The sequence below is a fragment of the Prionailurus bengalensis genome, chromosome A1 (assembly GCF_016509475.1).
Source record: "Prionailurus bengalensis isolate Pbe53 chromosome A1, Fcat_Pben_1.1_paternal_pri, whole genome shotgun sequence".
NCBI classification, from domain to species: Eukaryota; Metazoa; Chordata; class Mammalia; order Carnivora; family Felidae; genus Prionailurus; species Prionailurus bengalensis.
In genome coordinates, this window is record NC_057343.1 from 97,477,408 (window position 1) to 97,498,367 (window position 20,960).

At 39.8% G+C, this 20,960-nt stretch overlaps 1 long non-coding RNA gene across 5 annotated transcripts in view; it reads right to left on the reverse strand.

Annotated features, from left to right (window-relative positions):
* Positions 1 to 4,799: 4,799 nt before the first annotated feature.
* Positions 4,800 to 20,960, reverse strand: part of LOC122486536 — a 63,874-nt gene continuing 47,713 nt past the window's right edge. For 2 of the 5 annotated variants that reach the window (XR_006298185.1, XR_006298182.1), the window contains 4 exons: positions 15,583 to 15,756; positions 15,269 to 15,358; positions 12,982 to 13,116; positions 4,800 to 4,911 (listed from right to left, as the gene is read on the reverse strand). This is a non-coding gene — a long non-coding RNA (uncharacterized LOC122486536). Of the gene's footprint in view, positions 4,912 to 12,981; positions 13,117 to 15,268; positions 15,362 to 15,582; positions 15,757 to 20,960 lie in introns of all 5 variants that reach the window. The other 3 variants (XR_006298183.1, XR_006298186.1, XR_006298184.1) reach the window with 3 other exon arrangements.

A 20,960-nucleotide genomic window follows, 5' to 3' on the forward strand; every position in this document is an offset into this window, starting at 1 on the left:
CTAGATCTAGATGGTAACACGGTGGTGCTGATGGGATGTGAGTTATAAGAAAAAGCCAAGAGAGAACAGTGACTCTAAGTTTTGAGCATGAGCAACTAAAAAGTCTGAGCTGTCATCAACTGAGATTTTTACAAAAGCCTGTAAGGAGGGGAGCTTGGGTGGCTCAGTCAAGCATCTGACTTTGGCTCAGGTCATGATCTCTCAGTACCTTGAGATTGAGCCCCATGTTGGGCTCCCTGCTGGCAGTGTGGATCCTGCTTGGAATTCTCTCTCTCTCTCTGCCATTCCCAGCACACTCTCTCTGTCTCTATCTCTCAAAGTAAATAAACCTTAATATATATATGTGTATATATACACATATATATATACGTATATATATAATATAAATATATACATTTAAATACAAACATAATTTGTATATATATAACATATACATATAATATACATACACATGTAAATATAGAATACATAACATATATATGTAAATACAAATATAATTTGTATTAATATAATTAATATATCAGTTAATACTAATTAATAATATTTAAATAATGTAATTTCTATAATATTGTAATAATATATTAACATAAGTTATATATATATTATTTCATTATATATATGTGTATATATATATATATATACACACACACACACACATATATATATATATAATGAAAAGCAAGGAGAAAAACATGGGGTCTACTAACACTTAGGAGAGGACGCAAGTGTGCTGAAATCACCACAGTACCCAAATCTTATACTATGTGGTGTATATGTAACACTTCTTTCTCTCGGCCATATCGGCCTTCCTGCAGACAGTGTGAATTAAGGATTAGAGCTCAAAGTAGGCAAGGGTGCCCAGAAGATGGAAAGTGTTGTAGCAAACATATGCTTGCTGTCGGAAAGGTTTAGGGGGCTCTTACTCCTGGCCCCTGACTGTAACTTGCCATAAGCTTGCAGAGGTTATTTTTGTTTGTTGTTTCTTTAGTTTTCTAAAATAGCAAAGGAAATCCATATTACAAGCAGCAGACTACCAAGAAGAGAATTGTAGGAGCAAAATTGACACTGTGTGTTACTGTGGAAGTAAAAAACAGTGTATCAAAGAATGATGAATTATATCAAATGCCGCTGATAGGTCAAATCAAGTGGATTGAGAATTCATTACTGGGCTCTTCAGTGAGCTGGTCCCTGGTGGTCCCTTCCCAAAGCAGTTTTTACAGAGTGGTATGAAAGAATCTGAACAGACGGACTGCAAGGAGAAGAGGAGGAACAGAATTGGAGACCATATGTATACACAGCCTTGTTCAAGGAATTTTGCTGTAAAGGGGAGCAAAGAAATGGGGTGTAATGGGTGTAATGGGGTAATTGGTGGGGGAGAAAGGAATAGATTTTTTTAAGATTGGAAAAGTTATAGGATTAGTGTGTTCTTCAAGGGATAATCCCACCGGGGGTGGGGCATTTATGATGTAGGAGAAGAATTATTGGTACAGCATTCTAGAGTACATGAGATGGGACAGCTTTTGTGCACAACTCAGAGTTCATGTTATGAAACGTGAGAAGACAGCATGTGGTGCTGGGGGGCTGTGGGATCTCTCTTCCCATTTCAACTTTCTCAGGAAAATGGGAAGCAAGGACATCTGGGAAGGGGGTTGAACTTAGAGGGTAAGGAGCTAGAAGAAAGTGCAAGATGAGGAAGGAGAGTGGGCAAAGTGCTGGATCCTGGCGGGCAGGGGCATATGAGGTTTGCACACACTGAGAGGGTGGCAGAGTTCTGTTTTTGTGTTTTGTTCTGTGTTTTCTCTAGCCACATTCCTTTACACAGGTGCAGAGTGGATCTGGGGGCTGGATTTTGCCTGCATTGTAGTTTTGCCAAATGAGTCTGATAAAGCAAGAGGGGTTCGAGGGCATCGGGGATGTTTGCAAAAGGATATGATGAGAAAGGCTGACCACGACGTACACTTAAAAAGAAGGACACTGAGACAGTTCCAAGAAGATAAACACATGCTGTAGCAACAACCTGAACTCTGACTCCACTTTTATATGAGATAGCATTTGAGAACAAAAATGTATTCATTTTCTTTCCAACATAGAACAATAATATATTATTCCTATACAATAACCTTCACAGAACCCATTTTGAAATGCCACTTTAGGTTTATGATACGCATTTATTTCCAACAACACCCCTTCATGCAAAAAAAGCAGACAATGAAGAGATAAGCATACAAATATCACAATGAAAGAATTGCTCTTTTTAAAAACAGCCACTCTCAATTTCTAGAAGGCACTATATTTTCCTTCTCTTCATTCAGCACGGAATAATATTCACTGATGTTCTTTCTCTAAAGGTAACTTTGTACATTTGTATATTCTCCACCCACCCCCCCACCCCTGCTGCCATGATTCCAATCTTATTTTCATCAGCAAAGTTGTTAATAGAAGTTCCAGGAACTTATTTTTTTTCTTCACTGCACACTGAGAAGACATCACAGGAAAATTGTTCCACCACATAAATACACCTCACAGTGTCTAATGCTGTCCAATTCTTATAGTCACCGCTGACTTAGCTACATATAATATGGCTGCAGCTCACATCCACCCACCTGTGGAGTAAAAAAGCAGCTTATCCCCCCAAGAGGGTATCGGACTCAGATGAATAGGCCCATGTTCACACGATGCCGATGTGTTATCAGAATTATCTTATCATTGGACTTAAAAAAACATTTTAACGCATTATATTTCAGAAAGCTACAATCTTATGTCAGATAGGTAGATAGACAAATGAGAATTTCTTGCATGCTAGAATTGCAGTTCAATCCTTTTGAAGTTTTTATGTTGGCTTCTTTTTTCTCTTTCCATCTAGACAATCCCTTATGCCCATATGTGTTTATGGCACAAATCTATTTGTGTATAATGTCTCCCTCTGCTCCACTGTCACCCCGCATATGTTAGACGACAATGCCTGTGTGCAGGAGGGATCTTTGTGAACTGGACTACAACTAGAAAGAACATTTACACTGAGTCCAACAGGAAGGGGAAAAAAATAGTCATCATTTAAAAGGAAGCAATGATCTCTACACTGCATTTTATTTCTCTTTACCTGGAAAAATCTGAACAAAATTGGAAACAATGTTCTACAGACTTCTGGAGCTTGTTAAAAGGGAAAACCAAAGACATTTGTTAGTTAGTTCTTTTTTTTTTAATGTTTATTTATTTTTGAGAGAGACAGAGACAGAATGCGAGTGGGGGTGAGGCAGAGAGAGAGGGAGACACAGAATCTGAAGCAGGCTCCAGGCTCTGAGCTGTCAGCACAGAGCCCGACGTGAGGCTCAAACTCACAAGCTGTGAGATCATGACCTGAGCCCAAGTCGGACGCTCAACCAACTGAGCCACCCAGGGGCCCCAGTTAGTTCTTTTTTAATCACAGATATTAGCCCGTTATCATTTGTTGCTATGACTTAACATACTAAAAGAAAGAAATTCAAAACATTATAAAATAAGGTTTCAAAAAATTTTGGGGTGCCTGGGTGGCTCAGTTGGTTAAGTGTCTGGATCCTGACTGTGGCTCCGGTAATGATCTCATGGTTGGTGAGTTCAACCCCATTTTGGGCTCTGTGCTGACAGTGTGGAGCCTGCTTGGGATTCTCTGTCTCCCTCTCTCTCTGCCTCTCCCCTGCTTGCACTCTTTCTGTCTCTCAAAAATAAATAAATAAACTTAACCAAAATAATTTTTTTTAATTAAAAATAAAAATAAAATCAAACTGGCCTCTCTTTTTCTGCATAAGAGAAGATGAGTCTTTCATGACACGGATGACAGCATGAAGTGTGGTGCATGTAGAAAAAAGAGCACCACGATAAACATTCACAATACCGTTACCACGCTGTTGATCAGCTTGTAAGCTAATTTGAAGGGTAAAATGTGGGTCTGGGATTTATGCCTTGTATAAAAAATAATCAACTTTCATTATTTCTGTGAGTCATAGCATTTTAATTTTTTCTAATTAGATGTGATTACTATTCTTCCTCACAGCAGGATGGCAAAGAAGCGTAAAAAACACATACATAAGGGGGGAAATGACACAAAGGAAAACTAAGGACGTCGTTAGTAAATAAGAGAGCTTTTTTGTTCTCAGGTGGCAGTGGCCATTCCCTTGGTGGGAAAAATGGACACTGTGACAAAGCATGGTGGGTAATTATTCTCTTTTTAAAATATTCTTTTGCAACATGTGGATCAAGGTCCAAGGACAGAAATCATTTCCAAGTGGAGAACAAAATAATGTCAGAGTTCACACATTTTGATTAGGGTTATTCAGCTGATCAGAATAAATTGCCTTCTAAATATTACGAATCATGTAGTTTTTCACCAAATAGTCTTCTCTTTCTTCTATCTGTACCTTCTGGTAAATGGAAACCAGACCATTCTATAGAAATCAAAGAAGACACCTTCCAAATCCAAAAGAATCAAAGATGCGAAGTTCTAACTGCAACGTTGAGAAATGTTCCCCTAAATATCCATCACAGAAGCAAAAGGTACATGAAAGATTCCAGATGCCCTCATTCTTCTTTTTTTTTTTAAATTTTTTTCAACATTTTTATTTATTTTTTGGGGACAGAGAGAGACAGAGCATGAACGGGGGAGGGGCAGAGAGAGAGGGAGACACAGAATCGGAAACAGGCTCCAGGCTCCGAGCCATCAGCCCAGAGCCTGACGCAGGGCTCGAACTCACGGACCGCGAGATCATGACCTGGCTGAAGTCGGACGCTTAACCGACTGCGCCACCCAGGCACCCCCCTCATTCTTCATTTAATGATGTGTTTTATCAAAATTATTTATTCACATAGAGAAATTATTTATACATATGTTCTTTTGCGGGTGAGTTCGTCAAGGAGTACTTTCTTCCCATGTAGGTTCTGCAAAATCAGTTGTGAAAGTAGGTTAATTGGTAAAATTAGGTTCAGACAACACAAACGTAAGGAATTATTTCACAATTGCACAGTCTGCTTGTCATACAAATCATACAATTCTTTTGTGGAAAATGATCTGTTTTGATAGCCAGATTAACTACTTAAGCTGTCTACACTGATCAAATCAACTGGAAAACGTTCATTTTAATTCTCTTCTTCCCTTTATGTTCTGCAGAGAACAGAAAAAGTCAATAAACCAAAATAGTTACGTTTTACTAATTAATTTTATAAAGATTCACCTTTTAAATGCTGTTTTATGCGGTTCAATCTGCATGACATGAAATTGGAAATTTTATACGAATATATTTCACAACATAAGAGAATAATCCCCCAGGTCATTATTTTATTCCCAAATTTATGGCTCCCAAACTCAGATAAATCCTGGACAGGCAACAAAGATTACCCAGATTACCAAAGTTTTCCTAATTGGCAATTCATAACTTCCAGCTGCTCTGAACAAAACCTATCACCCATTGAAATGTTGACATTTTCTGCCTCATTAAAATCTTCTGCAATATTCTGTGTGAATAGATTGTTCAATTAGCCATTATTTCTGAAGATATACAGAGAGGTGATAAATGATTAGGACGCCAAATACAATTTGTGGTGTCAAAGCAAGCCTATTTTTACTGTATCCAGTATATTCATTATTAGACCACATTGGACTCAGATCGTGACGGTCAGGTAGAGTTTGTTATCCCATGGAACACGTTACATTTTGTACCTTAAAATGGAATTTTGTTATGGTTTTGGCTTTCCTTCCCATGAAATCATCATTCTTCTCTTTTACATATTTTCACAATTACTAAAGAATTTTAAGCATTTTTTTCCAAGTAAGCTCTAGGCCCAACATGGGGCCTGCACTCACAACCCAACATCAAGAGTCTCATGCTTTCCTGACTGAGCCAGCCAGTCTCCCTCATGTTAAGGATCTTCTATAACCAAATTAGCAGATCTTCTTACAAATCCCTTGATAAAATTTTAGTGAGTTCAATATAATTTACTTTTATGTTGGGCAAAATCTGTACAATAATGAGTGACTGCATTTTTTGTGCACCCACCGTATGGATCTCATCACTGTAGAGATAGATGTGCATAAAAGATAAAGATCACTAATTAGTAATTTCTGGATTTGGGATCTATGCTGTAAAATGTAAGAGAGAATTTCCCAGGTTAAAAAAAGGAATTACACTTAATGGGAGTCTGACTCACACAACTCCAACCTGTTTTTTATCCATTAAAAAAAATATATTTCATTATATATCAAAATTAATAAAATCAACATAAAATTACATTTTATAGAGAAGTATCTGTTTTCAGCTACCATAAAGTCACAGCCCTTGGCATGATGGTATATATAATACAAGGGTAAAATATGTCCACAATATTTAAGGTTTGTATAGGTAGGGTTTTTTTTTTTTTTTCTGACGACTAAAATACTACAATTGTTATACAGTCAGAGAGCGCATTAAGCCATAATATATTCCATATTTACATAGTATGTTTAGAGGTTCTAAGGATTTCTGACAGGGAGACTATTCCACATTTGCTAATGTTTTACTTCACTAACTTCTAATCTTATTTAAGAGCAACATAACTACAATAATTTTTGTAGTGATATGTATTTGTCACTTCTATTTTTTTCCACCAAATTCTTGGAGTTCCTTTAACCCATCCTCTTGGGGAGGGGTTAATGTAGGACTCTAAGGAAACAACATGGGCGATATTACAATAAAAAGAATATGAAATCTAAATTACTGGGTTCAGGTGGTCTCTTCTTGAGTCTGGTTCTACTAATAAAGTCAAATAAGCCATAAAGATTCACCTTTCCTCAACATTTTCTTCATGGTATGTAACAGGAACATAATAATATTTCTTACAGGGGTGCCTGGGTGGCTCAGTTGGTTAAGCATCCAACTTCAGCTCAGGTCATGATCTCACAGTTCGTCAGTTCCAGCCCCGCATGGAGCTGCCAGCTCAGAGCCTGGAGCCTGCTTCAGATTCTGTGTGTGTGTCTCTCTCTCTCTCACTCTGCCTCTCCCCTGCTTATGTGCATGCTCTTTCAAAAATAAATAAGCATTTCTAATAAAATAAAATTAAAAAATAATATTTCTTACAACGCAATACAAATATAATTCTATTGACATGTAAAAATAAATTTTTGCTGACACTTTTAGATGAAATCCATCTATTCCAGACAGAAGAGTATTTGTGCTTTACTCCATTCTAATGGCAACCAGTGTATTGTAACGGCATTTGGACATACCCGGATATTTAAAGGCGAGGCTAATTTTCATACGTGGCTTTAGAAAATCATTTCTTCATAACTTTCAGTACCAGATCACCTTCCACATGTTTTCATTACCTATGTTTAAGATCTAAGGTCATGACTATCAAAGCCAGTGCCTGGTTGCTATATTGTGCTCCCTTGATATTTCATCTACAAATAACCCACCTTTCTCCTTTCTACGGGTCTGTACTGTAAGGCAATGCAGCATAGAGTGTATTGAACTCCATGATACAACAGACTGCTCCACAAAGCCAAACCCTGAGTTCTCCTTATAAGGAAGTTCTCTCCCTGAACATTCCCTTTGCTATTAAACCTGGAAGTCCCAATCTCTGGTGCAGACGCTGATTAGCTTGCACAGAGTTATACTTTGGATTCAGGTAGCCATATTTTGGGAGGCCATCCCTGTTCTACCAATGTCTCATCTGGCATCTTCAAAACTTTACAGCTTTATTGAGGTATAATGGATACATAAAACACTGCATATATTTAAAGACCATAATTTGATTAGTTTTGACATATGTATACACTCGTGAGATCATCACCACCCTTATGATGAACATTGTCTATCATACCCACAGTTACTTTGAGCCCCTTTTCTATCAATCTTTACTGCCCTTCCACGACTCCACCCAACCCCACCCCAGGCAACCAATGATCTGCTTTACATCACATGGACTAATTTTCATTCTCTAAAATTATATATAAGTAGAATCATATGATACATAATCATTTTTGTAGGTAGGCACTTAGCTTCTTTCACACGGCATAATTATTTAGAGACTCATGTATAATGTTGTGTATTTTAAAAGTTCACTGTTTGGGGGGTGCCTGGGTGGCTCAGTCATTTAAGCAACTGACTCTTGATTTCAGCTCAAGGCATGATCTCTGCGTTCGTGAGACTGAGCCCGGAGTCAGGCTCTGTGCTGACAGTGTGGAGCGTGCTCAAGATTCTCTCTTCCTCTCTCTCTGAGCTACCCTCCCCACCCCCATCAGTCGTATGCTCTCCCTCTCTCTCTCTCTCAAAATTAATAAACATTTTTTAACTGTTGAAAAAAATAAAAGTTCACTCTCTTTAAATCATTGATTATTTTTCCATCATATGGATATACCACAAGGCATTTATCCATTTACCTCCTGATGGGTATATTGGTTGTTTCCAGTTTTTAGCTATTAAAAATTAAAGCTGCAGGGCGCCTGGGTGACTCAGTCAGTTAAGCGTCCAACTCTTGGTTTCGGCTCAGGTCACGAACTCATGGTTAATGGGTTTGAGCCTTGCATCAGGCAGCGTGCTGTTGGTACAGAGCCTGCTTGGGATTCTCTCTCTCCCTGTCTCTCTGCCCTTTCCCTGCTCTCTCTCTCTCTCTGTCCCTCTCCCAAAAATAAATAAATAAACTTAAATTAAAAAAATTACAGTTTCTATGAACATTTATGCAAATCTTCATGCAGTCAAATGTTTTCATTTCTCTTGGATAAATGCTTAGGAGTAGAATATCTGTGTCATCTAGTAGGTATGCTTTTTGCTTTTCAAGAAATTGGCAAACTTTTTTCCAAAATGGTTCACCATTTACATCCCCATCTGGGTGTATGAGAATTTCAGTTCTTTCGGGTCATTACCCACTCTTAAAATAGTGTTTTAATATTAGGGATTCTAGAAGCTTTATATGAACAACTCTTTGGGGTTTTAATTTACATTTCCATAAAGAACTCTGAATATTGAGCAACCTATAAAGTATTAATATGATATCCATATATCTTCTTCAGTAAAGTAGTCAAATCTTTTAGCGATTTTTAAATTAGGTTTTTGTCATATTAATTTTGAATTGTAAGTGTTCTCTACATAGCCTAAATGTAAGCCCTTGGTCAAATACCTATTTTAAAAACATTTTTCCCAATGACTTGTCTTTTTATTTCTGTAAAAGTGTCCTATAAAGAACAAATGTTTTAGTTTCAGTGAAGTTCTATTTAATCACTTTTTTCTACAGTTCATGCATTTGGTGTTCAGTGTAACATATCCTGGCCAAATCTAAGCCAATCTGGCTTTCTGTTGCTTAATGTTAGTATGTCACATATTATCTTATCCTTTTACTTTTAGCCTATTTGTGCCTTTACACTTAAAATGTGTGTCTTGTAGGCAGACTGCATTTTAACTTTTAATTTTAATTTTAAAGACTTGCTTTTTAAATTTAATGTATGGCTCTATGCCCTTTAATTGGACTGTCCAGCCATATGCATATTACATAGCTATTGATAGGATTGTGGTTAACACGACTATCTTGCTTATTATTTTTTATGTGCACCACTTACTTTTTGTTCCATTTTCTCTCCTGTTCAGGCTTCTTTGGATAAAATATTTTTATTATCCCATTTTATCTCCTTTATTGATCTAACAGCTATACCTTGTTGTGGACTTGTTTTTGTTTATTGGTTTGTTTTGGTTTTTTAGTGGATGCCTTGGAGATTTTACTGTATCTCTTTAACTTACCATAGTCTACTTTCAATAAAAGGACCTTACCATGATACACTTACTTTCCTCTTGAGGAATGGCTCGTCTCCCAGCCTCTGCTCTCTTATAGTCAAGAGAACAAACACGCTTCTATGTACTTCTGCATACATTATAAATTCCAAAATTCAGCCCTGTTAATTTTATTTTTTAATGTTTATTTCTGGGAGAGAGACAGAAACTGAGTGTGAGCGGGGGAGGGGCAGAGAGAGAGGGAGACACAGAATCCGAAGCGGGCTCCAGGCTCCCAGCTGTCAGCCTGATGAGGGGCTGGAACCCATGAACCACAAGATCATGACCACAAGGTCATGACCAGAGCAGAAGTCAGATGCCCAACCCAATGAACCACCCAGGCGCCCCTCAGCCTTGTTAATTTTAAACACTGCACTATATTGTAAAGAGATTTGTAAAATGAAACAAAAACACAGCTTTTATATCATTGTATCATTTCCAGTGCTAGTCCTTCCTTTATGTAAACTGGGATTTGTATCTGGTAACATTTTTCTTCTGTCCAAAGGATTACCTTTACCATTTTTAGAGTAAAAGTCTAACAGTAATTAACTTGTTCAGCTTTTGTGTGTCTGAAGGAGGCTTTGTTTCTTCTTCCTTTTGAAAGATACTTTCACTGGACATAGAATTCTAGGTTGACATGTTTTTGTTTGTTTAAATATCTCAAAAAGGTTGCTGTATTTTTTTCTGGCTTCTGTTATGAAAAAATTGGCTCTTGTTCTTACCCTTGTGCTCTGTACACAATGTATCTTTTCTTAAGTGTTTTTAAGATTTTCTCCTTGTGACTGGTTATAAACAATTTGAATAGAAATTTTATGGTACACTTTCATTTTTGGTTTTATTTGTAGTAACTTGCTGAAATTTTTGGACCTCTGAGTTTATTATCTTTATCAACTTTAGAAAAATTCTGGCCACTGTTTTTTAACTAATAAACTTTTTATTTTGGGGAGAAGTTTTAGGTTCACGGAAAAATTGAGAAGCAAATGAAGAAACATCCCACATAGCCTCCTGTTCATTCCCCCACTATGGACTTGCCACACCAGATTGCTACATTTGTTGCAATCAGTGAATCCACATTGACACATGGTTATCATTCAAAGCTTACTGTCAGAGTTTAATCTTCACTGTAGTATCACTCAAAATAGTTTCACTGCCCTAAAAATCCCCTTTGTTATGCTAGTTTATTCCTTCCTAGGATGGAACCACTGGTGACCACTCATCTTTTTACTGTCTCCACAGTTTTGCCTTTTCTAGAATACCATATAACTGGAATCATATAGTATGTAGCCTTTCAGAGTGACTTCTTTCACTTAGAAATACACATTTAGTTTTTTTTCCCATGTCTGGCTTGATAGGTCATTTCTTTTTAGCTGAATAATATTCCATTGCCTGGAGGTACCACAGTTTATTTATCTATTCATCTATTTTCCAGTTTGGGGAAATTGTAAATAAAGCTTCTATAAACATCTCTGTGCAGGGTTTTGTGTGGAAATAAGTTTTTGTTCATCTGGATAAACATCAGGGAGTGCAGTTGCTGGATTGTATGGTAAGAATATGTTCAGTTTTGTAAGAAACTGCCAAACTGTCTTCTAAAGTGATTGTACCATTTTTTTCATTCCCACCAGAAGTGAATGAGAGTTTGCATTATTCCACATCCTCATCAGCATTTGTTGTTGCCATTTTGGGGGGTTCTAGCCATTGGTCGGTGTGCATGTTGAATGTCTTTTCATATGCTTACTTCCCATATGTATATCTTCTCGGGGGAGGTGTCTGTTCATCTCCTTTGCCCATTTTTAAATCCGGTTGCTCAGTTTCTTAGAGTTGAGTTCTATGAGTTCTTTGTGTATTTTGAATAACAGTCCTTTATCAGTTGTGTCTTTTAGAGATGTTTTCTCCTAGTCTGTGGCTTGTCTTCTCATTCTTTAGAGCCATTATTTTTCAAATAGTTTTCCTGGACTAACCCCCTCTGTTTGGGGAATTCTCTGTTACATTTACCTTAAAACACCTGAAGTCATCCCAGAGCTGATATGGTTCACCTTTTATTTTTTAAGTTTTTTTGAATGCTTATTTTATTTTTGAGAGAGACAGAGCATGAGCAGGGAAGGGCAGAAAGAGAGAGACACAGAATCTGAAGCAGGCTCCAGGCCCTGAGCTGTCAGCACAGAGTCGGATGCAGGGCTCGAACTCACAAACTGTGAGATCATGACCTGAGCCGAAGTCAGACACTTAACCGACTGAGCCACCCAGGTGCCCCATCTTTTGTTTATTTTTAAGTTTAAATGGTTTCTTTTCTTCTTTCATGTCCTCATATTCACTTATCTTTTCCTCAACAATGTGTGATCTGCAGTTAATCTAATATTAGTTTCCTCTAGTGTATTTTTCATCTCAGACTTCGTATTTTTTATCTAAAAGTTTGAGTAGCACCTTTTTCATATCTTCCATATATTTCTCTCATATGGTCATTCTTTCCTCTACCTTCTTGAATATATGGAGTCTATTTATAATAAATCTTAATCTCTGTGCCTATTTTTATACTGTCTGTGTCATCTTTCTCTCTTTCTGTTAATTTTTCTCCTCATTACAGGTTGCCTTTCCTTGCTTCTTTGCCTGACAAGTAATTTTAGATGAGAGGCCAAACTTTGCAAATTTCATCTTATTGAGTGTTGGGTATTTTTCTATACCTTTAAATATTCTTGAGTTTTATCCCAAGGTGCAGCTAAGTTACTAATAAACAGTTTAAACCTTTCAAGGTTCTACGTCAAGCTTTGTTGGGTGAAACCACAACAGCTTTTAGTCTAGAACCAACTCTGATGTCCATACAATATAGGGTTTCTCTAAGCTATCTAGAAAAACACGAGGCCTTCCTCGCCCTGTGCAAGCTTTGTGAGTTGTTCAATCTTCCCTTTCCAGTAATTTCCCTGTCCTCAAATAGTCTCCTCAGATGCATGCACTGATCACTATCAGCTGAGGACTCAGGGTGAGCTGGGAGCCTTGAGATCTTCAGAGCTCGCTCTCCGTGACCCTCTCATGTGGGGAGCAGCTCTCTCTTCTCCAATATTCTTCCCTGCAAATTTCAGCCACCTAGGCTTAACAAAATTTTGAAGTCTATCTCTCCTAACTCAGGGAGACTTCTGGACTCTATCTATCTTCCCCCTCCCTGTGCTATGGCATGGAAACTCTCTCTAGGAAGGAAGGTAGGACAATCATAGATACTTACCTTGTTTGTTTCTCCTCTATTGTGGATCAGTATCCTGTGCTGCCTGGTGTCCTGTTTCTGCAACCCATTGTTTGAATTATTTTTCTAGATTTGGTTATTTAACGTGGATGGGCAAATGTAGTCTCCATTGCTCCACTGGGGACAGAAGCAGAATTCTGTCATTTTTACTGTAATGTAAAAACAATCTGCTATTTACTTGCCCCTCATAACAAGGCTTGGCAGGGAGGCTGAAGGACACTAGAACAGCTCCTCAGACTTAGAGGAGCTTAGGGTCTTAGGAACTTAGAAGACCTTAGGGTCTTCGGGTGGTCCCAGAAGCCAGAGTCTGCAGTTGTCCCAACACCAAAGATCCTGACCAAAAGCAGTCACTTGGGAGTGGTTCTCATCAAAAAGTACTCACTCAGTCAACCTGCAGAACACTCAGCTAGTGCAGCTAACTCACTGGTGCTGTGAAATCAAGCAAGAGGAAATTGCTAAAAGTGGGGTTAGGATAGGCAGTGTGTGTTTGGGGAACAGACAGAGCAAAGCACACTGGCTTCCAGGCCAGGACGGCCACCAAGATAGCCTCCGGCACCCTCACTTCTGCTGAGAAAGGCTTTGCATGCCCGACATGAAGCCCAGCACCCACCTGCCTTTCCTGCTTCAGGAGGCACTAATTACCCTTTGCCTTCTCCCATCAGGATATAGAAACACTGGGTCTTGCTTGCTAGGACCATGTTGCTATAGTACATCTTGTAGATGAGGAAAAACAGGACTGGAGGCTGTCTGCCTCTTTATCTGGTAACAAATCAAGAGCTGGTGCTGTCGTGACACACAGAGACTTATTTCTTTCATCACCATTGCATCCGTCTATTAATTACTTTTCAAATGATACACGTGAATTGTCCAAAATGCAAAGAAAGATAAAGCTTAACATTAGAGGCATCCTCAGACACACACACACACACACACACACACACACACATTGCTCAGATATTGTTCTATAGACTTCCTGTCTTACACTGGAATATGTATGGTCTCACAAATATATAGGTGTGTATTTCTGCATGTGTGTGTGTACTTTTTGAATTTTTTCGCTCACCTTGCTTTCTGACTATTTAAATAATTGCACAGTACAACATTCATTGACAGGCATAACAAAATATACTTAAATGTTCCTCAATAATGAAATATTTCAGGTGTTGAAAATTTTGAGCATCATCAAATTGTTCTATACCCCTTTAAATGTCAAATTCTATCGGATAAAATTTTCTATGCATTTTTTGTTAGACTATGCAAACTTCTACCTTTTGGTTGCTAGGCTTTCAGCGTAGCACCGTGAGTTAATATTCATATATCCTGAAGAGGTGAGAGGGAGTGTGTGTGTGTGTGTGACCATGGCCAGATCACTGCTACATGAGTTATTGCACATCTATGAGTTTTAGGCAGCTGCCGTCTCCTTAGCTGGCATAAGTTGTGGAGTTATAAAAGGCTTCACTCACCAAAATATCTCCTCTTGATTGGTCTGTCAGAAATTTCCAATTTTCCTGTCACTCCATAAAGACCTTCTAAAGGTGCTCTGCATTTTAACTAGACTAAAATAGACTTTTACTTGAGAAGAGTAACATTATCAGAGATTAGTCTCTCAAATTATTCCATTAGGACCCATTATCATTGCAAAGAATGCAGGGTCCTGAGGGGATGGGACTTAAGATAGACAAGCTGTGATTGGCAGCAGAAGGACTGAGGTGTATGGAGAGGATGTTGACATGTTAGGTGCAGATATGTGGTCAAGTGACCATGGCTTTCAGCCTGAGCATCAGTAGAAGGACTTCTCAAAATATCATCATGATTCATGTTCACAGCAGCATTGAAGGGCTATGTCCAGAGGCCATGTGCCACCTCTGCAGTAGTCTGGCCAGGAGAGGACTTGAGATAGAGAAGGTGAAGGAGTCCATTTTTATTCTTTTCTACATCCTCCCACAGTGCATGTATCCTGGCTCTAGAAAGCAAACCATTAAGGCTTTTCTCAACAGCTGGAGAGCCAAGCAACTCTCAAGTGGTGTTAGAACATATCATAACAGGGGCCCCTGGGTCCCTCCGTTGGCAAAGCTTCTGAGTCTTGACTTCGACTCAGGTCATGATCTCACGGTTTGTAAGTTTGAGCCTCACATCGGGCTCTGCACTGACAGTGCGAAGCCTGCTTAGGATTTTCTCTCTCCCTCTGCCCCTTCCCCACTTGCTCTCTATCTCTCTCTCTCTAAATAAAAGATAATAATAATAATAATAATATAAACTTAGAACATACCAGAACATACACGGGTGGATGTGACAAGAAAATCTCCATCTTCCATTCAGACCAGGAGAATAGGGTCATTTATGTCTTACAAAACGAGCTCTGCTATTACACAAAGAATAGTTAGTAACGATAACACAATCTCAGAGCAACCTGGTCTCAGAAATGTTTATCAAATATGTTTTATGATCCTGAGTACACAATGAAAAAGTCCGATGCATGAATCGTTTCTCTTCCACCTAGAGAAGAAACACTAATGAAGCAGGGGTCAAATATTGATATGCCTGCAGTCACAAAACCCTAGACCCTTTCCCAGTTCATCTCACCAGTAATTTATTCACCGCTGTCAACTGCAGAAAGGGCAAACTCCTCACCGCCGCGACCTTCCCTCTTTCCTCTCAAGTTCTTCTCACAAAACTATTCAGTATCTCTTATCTGGCGATTCCGCTGCGGAGTGCCCACACAAAACTTCCAGACTGGTGAGCCTGCACCGACATACGCTTAATTTTGAGCAAAGAGTAAGAACAAATATTATGTGGCTATTTTGGCATCTTACGGGTATTGTTGCTGTATGTTAATTTCACTATTCCGTTCCTTATTAGGAATCAAAAGCGGACACAAGACAGAAAGGGAAGAGAGGTGGAAATAAAACAGAAAGGTTTTTCAGCTCACCATCTTTTTTTTTAATTTTTTTTCAACGTTTATTTATTTTTGGGACAGAGCATGAACGGGGGAGGGGCAGAGAGAGAGGGAGACACAGAATCGGAAGCAGGCTCCAGGCTCTGAGCCATCAGCCCAGAGCCTGACGCGGGGCTCGAACTCACAGACCGCGAGATCGTGACCTGGCTGAAGTCGGACGCTTAACCGACTGCGCCACCCAGGCGCCCCTCAGCTCACCATCTTAAGAGTCACTAGCACTATGTGCAAAACATTGTGGCGCAAAAAAGTTTAAAATTCTTAGCTAGAAAACAACTATGTTGAACTAGTTAATAGTTGTACTGTAGTGCCTGAGCACACATGCTATGGAATCCGACTGGCCAAATTAACTGGCTCCACATCTCACCAGCTGGGCGACCTTGACCAGTCACTTCACTTCTCTGCGCCTCGGCTGGCCAATCAGTAAAATGGGATGACAATAGTACCTCCCTCACAAGGATTGTGAAAATTAAATCATATAAGTAAAACCCATTAGAAATGGGTCAGACTCGGGGCGCCTGGGTGGCTCAGTTGGTTAAGCATCCGACTTCGGCTCAGGTCATGATCTCACAGTTTGTGAGTTTGAGCCTCATGTCGGACTCTGTGCTGACAGCTGGGAGCTTGGAGCCTGCTTCAGATTCTGTGTCTCCTTCTCTCTCTTCCCCTCCCTAACTTGTGCTCTGTCTCTCTATGTCTCTCAAAAAATAAATAAATGTAAAAAAAATTTTAAAAAAAGAAATGGGTCAGACTCATGGAAAGAGCTTTATAAATGGTAGCTGCTGCCATTATTATATTTATTATTATTATTATTATTATTGAGTCAGGAACTAAAAGGTGTGAAAACAATGAGAGAAACATAAAACATGGTCTCTGTTCCCAAGGACCTTCAATCCTACGAGGAATAAAAGCCCCACTGAGGCAACAGTGAGGGAACAAAAGGGCCATCGTTTGTACTTCTCATGACCAGTTCAATAAAAGCTCCAGGAAGGGCAGGCTCAGCCTGACCCACCCCTGCAGTCATAGGCTTCTTGGAAGGGCATGCCCACAATTCAGGCCTTGAAGAATTAACAGGATTTCAAAAGTTGCTCTAGGCTTGCCCTTGGACATGTGGTCCCCAGATGTGTTGTGTTTGGCTTATGCAGGACTTTTAATACATTTTAATTAGTTGCCAACATTTAAAATTAGATCATCCTCCACCCTGCTTCAGCCATTTAATTACCTGCCTGGTTCTTGTCATGAGTTGAGTTTGCAACCCCTAATCTATGGACTTAACACCCATTCTTATTGTCACGAGTAACTATAAGCTTTGGTAAACATATTAGAATGATTTATTTTCTTCATATAACTCTGCGCCATGCATAATAGCAAGGGTTCATAAAAGTTCTTTTCTTTTTAAAAGTAGTTCTTTCTTCTTAGAAATGGATTTCTAACCAGGCCAGCTTGGACCAGATTTCAGGAAGAATTATAAAATGCATTATGATTTCTTCAACTGTTTTGTCTCTATTGTTCCTTTTTTATTGGGCTATTGGATTAGAGCTTAATGAGCTATCTTTTACAGGCAAAGAAAGCATAGGACCTTGCAGTGCACGGGGAGAACCTATAACTCACTTGAAAACATTGATAACACGGCAAAAACTTCCTAAGAGACCAAGTCCTGATTTGACCTTGGTTGGAGCTAAAAGGGCTGCCAGGATGCATTTGGTAAAGGAAGGAGAAACACCAAAGCTTATGCCTACATGCTATTCTGACCACCTCCTATTCACCCTGTTGGTGAAGTAGGGATCCCAGGCCCTAAAAGGTATGAGATGGTCAAATGCACAGTCCCCAGTAATGGCAGTGGGTCACTTACAATACTCCCAGCCTGGGGGAGGAGGGCACTACACGGCATGCAAGGCCCACATGGGAGTTGCATACAAGGCCCACATGGCAAGATGAACCAGCAGGGGCCATGAGACGTAGGCTCTGTAGTGGCAAGAGCAGGAGGTGACCCCTGGTCCCTACAGAAGGATGGAATTGTCTTGGTAATTTTGCTGGCCTGCAGAAAAGTGAACCTATTAGGTTGAGGTCCAGGTGGGGGACAGTGAGGCCAGATGATAGGGAACTACCCAGTGTGAGATTTCTCACTTGGGGACAGACCTGAGGAAAGCAGGGAACTCCCAGTGAGGCTCTGGTTGTGGGGGGGAGGCTCAGAGACATCAAAGCAATGCATGGAATTTCAGGCTTTCCGATGTGCATGAGAACATTTAAAAATATTTATTCTGATGGTTTTAATTTTTTTTTACATTTATTTACTTTTGAGAGAGCTCACGAGTGGAAGAAGGACAGAGAGAGGGAGACTGAGGATCTGAAGCAGGCTCCGTGTGCTGTCAGCACAGAGCCCAATGCAGGGCTCACACTCACAAACCATGAGATCATGACCTGAGTCAAAATCAAGAGTTGGCCACTTAAGTGACTGAGCCACCCAAGTGCCCCTATCTTGATATTTTAAAATCATGTACAGAACAGTATAAGTTTCTAACTAGTGGTTTTCATGCACTTATTATATTTCTTTTTTTTTTTTTTACGTGTATTTATTTTTGAGAGACAGAGACCGAGCATGAGCGGGGGAGGGGCAGAGAGCGAGGCAGACACAGAATCCAAAGCAGGCTCCAGGCTCTGAGCTGTCAGCACAGACCCTAGTGCTGGACTTGAACTCATGAACTACAAGATCATGACCTGAGCTGAAGTCGGACGCTTAACTGACTGAGCCACCCAGGTGCCCTGTGACTATATCTCTTTTAGTATCAAGGTGTTGGATCTCAAACACACTTTTTTGATGGGCTATCATACACAGCTCTTTCCCTGTTTACAATATTGTAATATGAATGCATCCTTTGTATAATTGTGTATCAGATCAAGTCAGACCATGCCTCATCAGGGCTTATCTTTTATTTTTCCCACAGGCCACGCTGGGTAAGTTCAAAGATACAGGTTCCACGGCCCAAACCTCCATTTTCAATCATTGTTCGTTATAATTCCTTATAACATTTCCTTCAAAATCACCTTGGTTTCACTACTTTAAAATTGCCTTTTTATGATCTACAGAAGATGATTCACACTCACATCATGGCTACCTGAAAATCTGACATTCTCCACAGAGAAGTAACACATGTCCTCCATGCCCACCCAGAGGGAAAAATATAAAGGAATACAGCATTCCCTTCACTATGAGAGATCTGGGGGGCTTTTTTCCAGTATGTTTTTTGAAAAATTGGCCAAGCCTATGTTAGTTGTCTTTTTAGTCTTAAATGCTATTAATGGTATAATGCCAGTCACATCTCCCTGTCAGATCTGAGGCCATTCATTGTATTGAAAAATCCTTTTTCTATCCTATTTTACCGTAATATGCTTCAACTTGGCTATCTTTCCTTACTGTCTGACAGATGTATGTACTTTCTTCTCTGAAGTAATGTGAGTCCGAGGATATGCCTCTGCCTCTTCACTGTGAAGTATGAGGCCTACCTTCCTCCCTGTCTCTCGTTTCTAGTGACTTCCTTGATCGTCGGCTTGTCAGTCCTGCTGTCTGCATGTCCAGCATCTCCAGGTATAGCAGCTTCCTATCTTCTCCAGGCTGACTCCACTCTTCTTGGTGGGGTTGTGTCTGACTACAGCACATTTTCTCAGCTCATGTTCTGCAGAGCAGGGGAGACCAGGCGCTGGAACAGACCTTACAGGGTCCAGGCAACATAAACTGCCTCACAGCCAGGTCCTCAGAAAGAGAACTCAGAAGGAGACTAGGTATAAGTGGCTTTGTTCCAACCACCCTAGAGTTCACGTCCATAGACCAGAGGAACCTGTGTACTCTGAAAATTCCGGGACCATTTTCTCACATCACCACTGGATTCAACTTCCCTTCCTGGTCTACAGAGGAATGTAGAGGCAAAAGTTATGCCCACCATTCAGCTGGGGAGAAAGAAGACACCATACATGTTGGTCTCACCAACAACAAGCTATCCAATTTTGGTAAAGGAAAGAGTAGCCATTTTTCTATTTCACAACTGGAGGTGGTCAAGTTCTCCCAGTGTGTGACATTATGCATTTGGATAACTTCTTGAAGAACACCTTGATAGGCTTCAATCTGTGCCTCCTGCTGTGACTCACTCTGGGAGGCTTAGTGGAAACAGTGTAGCATAGCCACTTTGTGTTCTGTATATCATCTTCCAGATTTCTCTTTTGCTTTGCCCATCAGTCTCTGCTCCTCTTGAGAAGCTGAGAGAACAACTAATCTCCACAAACTGTCTAAGGGATTACAAGTTATGTCTCCCCCACTTTTCCTAACCTGCCACGCTGCCATGAACCCTCCATGGGAGATGGCTGCTATTAAGGTCTACGCTGTGCACAAGACATCCAAGTAAGACCCAGAATAAGTACTATAGAGTCGCGTACCAGTGACTTTCTTTTCCCAGTAACAAATTACTATGGTATGGACTATATTTACATACTTTATCCCAGCCTGAGATAGCTCCCTCCATGCCACATTCAACTGCCAAACATCTGTCAAGAGCGTCTTCCCATAGTAGAGGTTAAATAGCTCTTCATTCAGGTGAACTGTTTATCTAAAAACGGGCTTTTGTCCATACAATTATAACACAGCCTTACCATAAATGTTTTTCAAGCTGAAAATACTTGTATCCACCCTTCCTACATCAGTCCCCTAATGGCCAAGACAGTGGACAACAGTGATCTCCAACAAATCTGGAACAAAAACTAGGGGTCATATATTTAAATCTCATTCAACATTAAAAAAATTTTTTTTTAATGTTTATTTATTTTTGAGAGAGATGGAGACAGAATGGAAGTAGGTTAGGGGCAGAGAGAGAGGGAAACACAGAATCCAAAGCAGGCTCCAGGCTCTGAGCTGTCAGCACAGAGCCTGACGTGGGGCTCGAACTTGTCAACTGCGAGATCATGCTCTGAGCTGAAGTCAGACACTCAACCAACTGAGCCACCCAGGTGCCCCTCATTCAAC